The 8,942-nt window shown below is 44.7% G+C and overlaps 1 long non-coding RNA gene across 1 annotated transcript; it reads right to left on the reverse strand.

Annotated features, from left to right (window-relative positions):
* Nucleotides 1-2,585: 2,585 nt before the first annotated feature.
* Nucleotides 2,586-6,714, reverse strand: LOC140255002 (uncharacterized). Its single transcript, XR_011904360.1, has 4 exons — nt 6,690-6,714; nt 6,115-6,171; nt 4,028-4,152; nt 2,586-3,932 (listed from the first exon to the last, which is right to left on the reverse strand). It is a non-coding gene; the product is annotated as an uncharacterized lncRNA (long non-coding RNA).
* Nucleotides 6,715-8,942: the final 2,228 nt, after the last annotated feature.

An 8,942-nucleotide genomic window follows, 5' to 3' on the forward strand; every position in this document is an offset into this window, starting at 1 on the left:
TATAAATGCATGCTATTCTCTCTTTTGCAGCTTCTTGATGCTGTGGGTTTTTTGGTTGTTTCTTTTTTAAGCTGAAAAATACAAGTTCATCCTCATTTCTGACCTTGACATGCACGCCTTCATCAAGCTTTGCATGAGAGAAGTGACCCACAATCAGAGAGAACAGATGCTTACTCCCTGGCCAGAAGAAATTATCATGAGAGATTTTGAGCCTTTGAGACCATGAATAAATTGTCAAGTATGGGGGAAAAAAGGATACAAAAATGCCTATGGGAAGAATGGCTTTCCATGAAGGGGCCTTTCTTTTTCAGAAAATGGCAAGGACTTACCGTTTGCTTTTATTAATTCACACACATTCCTGATGTTATGATTGAACACATCTACACTGAGGGCTTTAACAGCTGCTTTCCTCCAGATGCTGATGGGATGCTCTGGCTGAACGCAGGCCATTGGGAGGTGCACAGCTGTATGATGGGTGAGATTTTGGACTGGAAAGTGCAAAACAAGGTTCTCATGCTTGGTTAGAACTTGGGCATGGAAAGTCAACTTCCTAATACACTTGTGTGAAGAGCAGCATGGCAATGAACTGCAGTAATAACCAGAGTGGACAGAGACGCGTGCCCCATATCCTACAGAAAACCTGCTACAAAGAGATCTCTTGGCATTCCTGGTTTCCTTCAAGCATTTCTATTCAGTGTTCAAGCACCTTGGTGGAGCAATTGTGCCTCTCCAAACCACTGGGATGCAGGGAAGATGCCTTTTAAAAAACCACTGAAGTAACTCTGAAGCCAAAGCCTGGTATCCAAAAGCTTATTAAGCAATCAACATCTGGGGACTGTTGGCACAATGTTGTGGGTCAGATCCTCTGGAGGTGAGACTCATTTTTCCATTCATATCATCAACAGTATCCAGACGAGGCCCTCACCAGCACATCCTCCCACAGATCCTACAGCAGATCAGGATCACAGACAGGGTAGGACTGGGCAAACCACCTCCTCTTCATCATCACATCACAGTGTGTTCAGGGTTATCCGCACAACCACGTGGATTCATCTTAGATAAACACAGTGGGAGCCGAACTTTTGGGAACTCCAGCTTCTACCATAGACCTGCACCAGGAGAAAGCATCACCAGACACTAACAGATGCTTTACTGACTAAAATCACACAGCAGAATCACACAGTCCTCTCTAAGGATCGCATCTACAGGGGAAAGCATGAGCAATGAATGTTCCCCCTCATTAGTCTCCACCACAAAATCCCCCAGCACAGTTGAAACAGATTTTGTTACTGTTGCACGTAACATGGAATTCCTCAATCATTCCGTGCCCCTTCCTCCTGTGATGCTTAACCAAACCCCAAGCCAGACAACAACTTCAGGAGACACCCATACTGTAAATACCTAGGGAAGCCCTGTCTAAAGCAGCCTATTCTGGTCCTGTTGCTCCACATTCATCCGAAGGTTTGAAGTAGATAATAATTTCCTTTCCAGCCTGAGGCAAAACCATGTTAGCATGCAGAGCAGGGGGAACACCTCTGATGGCCCCTTTCCTGCCTTGTTTTGAGAGCAGAGTAACCTACAGAGCAGAGTAACAACTGAGCAACTTGGTGCCCATTTGCTGAGGGATGATGCAATATTTCAGGTTGTGTCTGCAATTTATATGGCTGAAAAAGAAAGAAAATTGGGCTGCACATGTCAGGCACTCTTCTCCTGGATCCCAGGCTGGAAATGTTCCTGACAACATAAGAGAAGCGTAACAACAAAAATCTAAGTACTCTGCTGTTTACTGCATGCAACTGGAAAATGTGAAAACAAGGAACTGTGCTTGCACTTTTTACCCTGGAAAAATACCCAGGATGTGTGTTTACAGAGATAGAACTACACAGCTCTGCACTATGGCAGTGCAGCTACACCAGCAGCTCAAGAAACAACATCTCTGGTTATAACATTCAGCAGCCATTTTTCCCTGCAATGCACTGCACAGGATGTAAGAATCCATTGGATCCACATAGGCAGTAAATCAAGGCTTACCTGGCAGCACTGCCCAGGCACTTGGAACAGCTCAGAGGAGTGGCAGAAGTGTTTGGGAACTCCTCCACTGACAACCTCAGAAAGGTGGGACCCATGCCAGAGCTTCTTTCCTTCCCTTTGCCACATCTCAAAGGGCAACCTTTGTTTCTTTCCCTTGACAGAATGCAGATGGTGCAACCAGGAATTTCTGGCTGGCAGGACTGTGTTTGGAAACGCACTCAAAGAAAGCCACGGGCCTGCTATAAAGTTTTCTTGAACACAGCTGCAGCCTGGTGATCCAGGTGACAGCCGTGGGCCTGACCTGCTGTGGCACTGCCCATGGCTTACTGCTGAACTCAGAGCCCAGCATGGATCTTGGGGAACCAAGGGGCTATCTGACCCCAGACCAGCACAATGATCTTGCCAAAGGTTCACCAAGAGTTGCAAGTTCTGTATCTGTACAAGTCAGTGAGCAACGAACAGCTGATATTTAAGCACATCACAGCTCAGAAAGCAAGGTGATATGCCAGCTTCAACACCTACACAACATCCAGCACCTTCACAGGGTACAACGCTGGACACCTGAGTCAACACACAGAGATTGCTGTGTCTGGGCTGGGGATGGAGGGGTAAGGAGCAACCAGCCCATACCTCTGTTCAGGAGAGATGACCAGAGGGAGAGAAGCAGAATGAAATTGCCACGTGGGATTGGATAATTATGGTAAAACTAATTGCATGGCACTCTCAACCAGCCAATCTGTCCCCAGAATCATAGCAAAACGGTTAATGTCACCCAAAGCAATGAGAAAAGCTTACTTTCTCATCCTAGAAACTGCCTAGAGTTCACTCAGGGCAGGAGCAATGACTCAACAAGCCAGAGTGGGGCCAGGTTGCAACCGGAGGCAGAAAGATGTGGCTGTCTCACCTGGGGCTGGCAGGCAAGCTAGGATAACTTATAAGGAGAGCAACCTTTGCCAACCCGAGAACAAGTGTGCATCTCCACCTTACACACCGCAGCTGTGTCAAGGGTCTTGCTTGCTATGGCATGCCAACTGACTGCTGGCCCTTCCAGGAAGATGAGCTCCAGAGCTCATGAGATGCACCTCTTGCACAAACTTGGGTTTCATTCAGAACAGACTGTTCACCTTCACAAGGAGCCATATCATACATTGCCTCGACACTGCGCCCTGCGCACAGCTAGCATAGATTGTGCTGTCCATGTGCCAGGGTCAGGAGCGTTTTGCAGAGGTGGCAAGATGCCCTCCAGCTTTCTTGCCACAAACTCATTCTTTTGGTTCCATATAGGAATTTTCCACAATCTTTTGATGCTTAATCAAAGAGTTATTCACCTCCAAGCTGTACAGACAGCAAAATGTGACTCCAGCAGCTTGCAATGGCTTATTAAACCCAATGATCCTTAGAAGAGAATAGGAAGGAGGAGATGAAAAGAAACTCTGTCTTGCTGCATCATTAGGCTTATTTCTCTGGGAGGTGTGATGGCCAGTTGAGAGATTGGGTAGATTTCCCAGAGCATTCCTCATCCTTCCCTCCAGCCTGGTAAGAGCAGCAGCTTGGCTGCAGACCTCATCTATACAGTGTGCCTAAAAAACAACCCATAGACTGCAGCCTTGGCTATACTCCCCCACTCATTCAGACTGCTGTGCATTGCTCTACAGCACCTTCCTACTGGGGGTCCACAGGCATGTTTGAATGGCAACCTGCAGACACCCTTAGCTTGGCACTGCAAGACTGAGGCTGCTGCAGGGAATCCAGCTTTCCACTGCAGATATTCAGGGACTGTGCACATCTAGAGACTGTGGAGACAACTAAACTGGGTTACAAATTCTGATGTAAGGACTCAATGGAGGGAAAGACTTTTCCAGCCTGTATTCCTCCCATTCACTCATTGGGAAAGGTGACCTCTGAAAGGAAAAGATGAAAATGCAATTGCTTCTACAGGAAAAAAAAAAAAAAAAAAAAAAAGGAAAAAAAATATCCAAACAGAAGCATTTATTACCATGAGCGATCACTCCAAACTGTGGGTGTTCAGCACCTGGCAGCCTATTTTCTAAGGACACACAGCAGTACAAGGCAGGACTGGCTCTGGAGACATCTGAAAAGAAGTGTGAGGACGAGGCTGCACTGAAAAAGGAATAAGAGAAAGGGGAAAATGATGAGGAAGAATGGCAGGGCGTCTAACACTTTGCATCTAATGCCTCCACATGGCTGCAAGTGCCGTGGCAATTTGGCCCTGATAACACGGATGAAGAGACGTCGCTAACATATTGCTTCCTTGTCAAATGTCTCACTGGTTTTGCAGCCAAGTCTCCTGCCAGCAAGGCCACAGCAGCGCCTCTCCGTTACTTTCATATGCAAAGAGGTTTTTAACTCAATTGCCAATAAAATTCTAGTGGGTGGAGATGAGGACATCTGCCTGTCTAGTCCTGTGCTTGCCAACATGGTTCTTTTATTCCTTCAGAAGCAGTGAGCTCCTACTCGAGCTGGTATTTTGACAAGCATTTCTGTTTTCTTGACACAATGGGCAAAGTGGGCACAGATCTTGCATGCCACTTGTAATATGTCTTCTGTGCCATGATTTGCATCCTTTTTGGAGGATGCCTGGCACAGCGTTGTACAAAGCAGAACGAGCAGCTTGGACAGTGGGTTTAGTCTGACATGTAAATGTACTGCTTAATTATGTGCAGTTGCGTTAGGAGAAATGTGAAGAGGATGCTTTGCAGGCTGTGATGGTTACAGGGTTTTGGCTGGGGGGGGTGGGGGGGGGGGGGAAACAGGGGCAATGGAAGAGGCTTTGGAGAAGAGGGGGGGAAAAAAAAAAATCAGATGGAACAGTAACAAAGCAAATGAGTTTTCATCAGAACTGCACAAAGTGGTGTCAGCCATTTGTGTTAACTAATGATAACCAATTATATTCTTGGCCACAGGAGACCCAAGGATCCCAACTGTTAGAAGTTCCAGCCCCTCACTTCCCCAGAGGACAGAGGAGTTACAGGGCATCTATGCTTTTGGCTCAGACTCAAAGCCGGTTTTCAGATCCATCAGTAAAATTCCACTTTAAAATGAAAGTGATCAAATAAACCCCAGTGGCAGCGTGGTCACCAGGAGTGGGATGGGTGAACTTCATCCCATGGGGCTTCAGATCAGACTATGTCATCTCTTCCAGCCCTGAATTTTGGTTAATCTCTGCCTTCCGTCCTGAGGATGAGCCACTACCTTCGCAAACACACAATGTGTTTACACCTAAAATAAGAGGCCAAGGAGCCAGAGGGACTACTGCAGAAAAGGTTTAGACACATCAGACTGTGCAGATGATCAGAGCCAGAATCTCTCAGGTATCACACAGGGCACAATCAGCTCTCCTCTATCCCCATCTTCCCCAGGCACTCCCTGCATGCCAACCATGCTGCCAAGCCTCATAAATTTCCCTCTCTGAGCACTGCTCAGCAGAGGGATACTGAAATGCGGTCCAACTGCATAATCCTACAGCTGCCCAAGGGCACAGCAGCCAGCAATGCTCAGCCTCCACCCCAAATATAGACTCCCTCCTCTTTCCGGGATAACCATAGAGTTAAAGGACAGCTAATTTCATGCCTTATAAACCAGCTTCACTTTAGCACAAGAAATAAAAAAGAAGTTTCTTATCTCTCCGGGGAGTGTCTTGAGACTCAAGCTGTATTATTATCTGGGTTAGTTTGACATCTGAGAGGAGAAGATTACCATCTAAAATCTGGAATGGAAAGGGAGTTAGTCAATGTAATTTCCTATGTTCATAAATAAATGACCAAGAAGAGATACATGTCACTCTGCTTTCACTTACTGAGCTGAAGGTTCATTTTTAAAGCAAAAGATCAGGAATTTATTGTCATAATAAATACCTTGAGGCTCTTAATAAGGTACCTTGACCATCTCACCCTTCTGTAATTTGATTATCCAGACTTTCCGGTTCTTAATTGATAATTAATTTGAATAACGTGCAAAGAATTGAATGATGAAAAAGAGAAGGAGAAACAGATGGTTGGTCTATGCAGTTAGAAAACATTTAATGGGGGAGAAAGGCTTTGCATTTAGAGCATAACAACATACTTTGTTCATCTCTAAGAAGGGAAAATGGCATATGCTGAAGCTCATGGCTTCAAACTTCTGCAGTGGCAAAAGAAAGGAGAGAAAAGTTATTAAGGCTGTACCATAAGAAGGTGTGAAGTCCAGAATAGCCTTTCACTGGAAAAAAAAAGGGATCAAGCACACAAAAGTTGTTGGAAGTCACGTTGTTATGGACAGCCTTAAAGTGAAGCGCTCCTTCAATGGACAGAGGGATGTGAAGCCATAACATGTTGAGGAATACATATGCATGTTTCATAGTCTGAGATGAATTAGTTGCCTCTGACTTCATTACAGAGGAGACCCAACTATAGGAAACAGAATAAAGAAATGCACTGAAACTATATAGATTTTCTGAATGTCCTTAATGAAGTGTTCTTAAATAACCTTAAACTTATTAAAAGCTCACTGGCTGTCCCAGCTTACTATAGTTGTTGTAAAGCTATAAAGTGATGGAAAACCCAGCAATGATAACAGGGTACCAGAGCCCCAGGCTACAACAAGTGAAAATAAGCTCAAGTGCAGCAGCTGTAGAAACAAAGTTGGGGGGAAAGGCTTACCTTTGGAAGGCCTCATGTATCCAGGGATCCCCAGTAAGAAATACCCTCACCTCCACTTCCAACCCTTAAATGAGGTCTGGGAATGGGTGGATCCTGGCTCCAGCCCTTCTGGTCACTCAGACACATTGCATACACCTGAGTTCTCCTGGGCTGGCCCTGCCTTCCCACCAGGTGCTCAATCGCTGCTTCAGGCTGTGACTTAGTATTTCCACTACAGCCATCTTCAACATTTCCACCAACCAGTGGATCTTTGGGTAGAGACTGGATACCAGAGCGACTGAAGAAGTTTTTTTCCACTGCAAACCATCAGCAAATGCATCAGGCTACTCCTTCCGAACGTGATGCTCCTCCTTCAACAGGGTATTTCAGGACTGAAACTGACCATGTGTTTTTCAAGCCATGGCCTCTCATTGCAGAGCTCTTCCTTTTGGTGTTTCTAGCCATCACGTGGCCAAGTCTCCTACAGCAATGAGTTTTAAGCAAGCATTTTTCCTGGAATCATCACCCTCATTTTTTGTAAAGGATAGTACTCAAATGTATTCGTTTTTCTTCCAAAAACAGTTTAGGCTTACATAGACAGGATAGAATAATGACTGAAGGTAATTCTGGCTCTGACTCCAGGAGGGTAAGAGGAACAAATATGCAATGTATTTGCACCCAAGCACCCACAGATTTGAAAGACTTTACATGGAGCAGACCAAAGCACTTTCATCACTTGAAAAATCAATCAGAATCCTAAAAACACAGTTGGTTCTGTCCCTTGGTGCCACGTTGGTTCTGGATCTGAAAGAAATCACCATACCACGTACATTTTCAGTGCTGAAATCAACAGGAGCACATACAACTCTTGAAGTAAAGATGGTGTTTGCCGTTTCCCACTTACCCCCACCTTTGCTGAGGCAATCATAAAGCAGTGGGTATTGATAATAATGGGGATCACAGCTCTCTCTGCTCAGCACAAGCTGAGTGTTGTGTGTAGCAAGATGATGAATAATAACCACAACTGCAGCTGTGACATGACTACTCCTTGCAGTCTTCTTCCAGTGTTCCTAAGGAGACAGAGTGCCCAAGGTCAAACAACAAACACAATGCATTTTGATAGGGCCTACAAAAATGATTCCTTTCATTTCTTCCAGTTTTACAACCTCTGAGATGGGAGCAAGGAACCAAAAAACATGATTAAAGAGTATTCCAGAGTATAGAAGATGCAAATGGATCGCAACAGTTTTTAAACCAGTTAAATTTGCAGCCCGAACTACTTGGCAGAATCTCTCTAATAGTTATTCTTTTATTCATAGCAGCAATAAATAATAACAAAGCTAAACATCTCCATGGCCCCCACACCTCCTGCATCTCCCTAGCTGCAGATCTCAAATATGAATAATAATTGCAGCTTATCAAATCAGCCCGTGATTAGAGACAACGAAAAGACATTTCATATTGTTAACTTCCTTGCACAAGAGGGGGAAAAAATCAGGTCATAGGGGTATTAAAAATTTATATCATAGCATTTGACTTGACTCATCTCTTAAAAAGAAAAAAAAAACAAAAAAACGAGCATGTATTATGTATTTAGGCAATTCCTTTTAAACCCTTTCTAGAATGAGCACGAGAAAGGCCCATCATTTGATAGATGGATGGCTCTGTCTAGATGTGCATATTTTATACGCACACACGTGCATACGCTTACTGTGCACTCACACCTATATATAAGGTCATATCCATAGAGAGAAAGGCGTAAATCTATTTATATCTCTTTGTTGAAGGTAGATACAGAGCTAACGTTAACATAATCTCTGCACAGATAGATAGCATCTTACTTGAAGCTGGCAGTCTCAGAAGAGACACTTCTTTTTTTGCCAGTTTTTGTAGCCTTGCAGCAACCTCAGCAGAGCTTGGTTCATAACAGCCTTGGTCCTGTTTATATTTGGAGGCTGGTTTATTGAATCATAGAATCATAGAATGGTGTGGGTTGAAAAGGACCAAAATGACCATCCAGTTTCAACCCCCCTGCTGTGTGCAGGGTCACCAACCAGGCTGCCCAGAGCCACATCCAGCCTGGCCTTCAATGCCTCTGGGGATGGAGCATCCACAACCTCCTTGGGCAACCTGTGCCAGGCTTTTTGGTTTTGTTTTATTGTCTTTGGTGATTTTTCTAGCTTCCTTAGTCAAAAAAAACTTTGGGGGGGGGGGGAAAAAAAAGTCCTTCATTCCTGCATTGATGGCTGAAGCACAGGTGACTGGAATACATCA

Source organism: Excalfactoria chinensis, chromosome 7 (assembly GCF_039878825.1).
Source record: "Excalfactoria chinensis isolate bCotChi1 chromosome 7, bCotChi1.hap2, whole genome shotgun sequence".
Lineage (NCBI taxonomy): Eukaryota > Metazoa > Chordata > Aves > Galliformes > Phasianidae > Excalfactoria > Excalfactoria chinensis.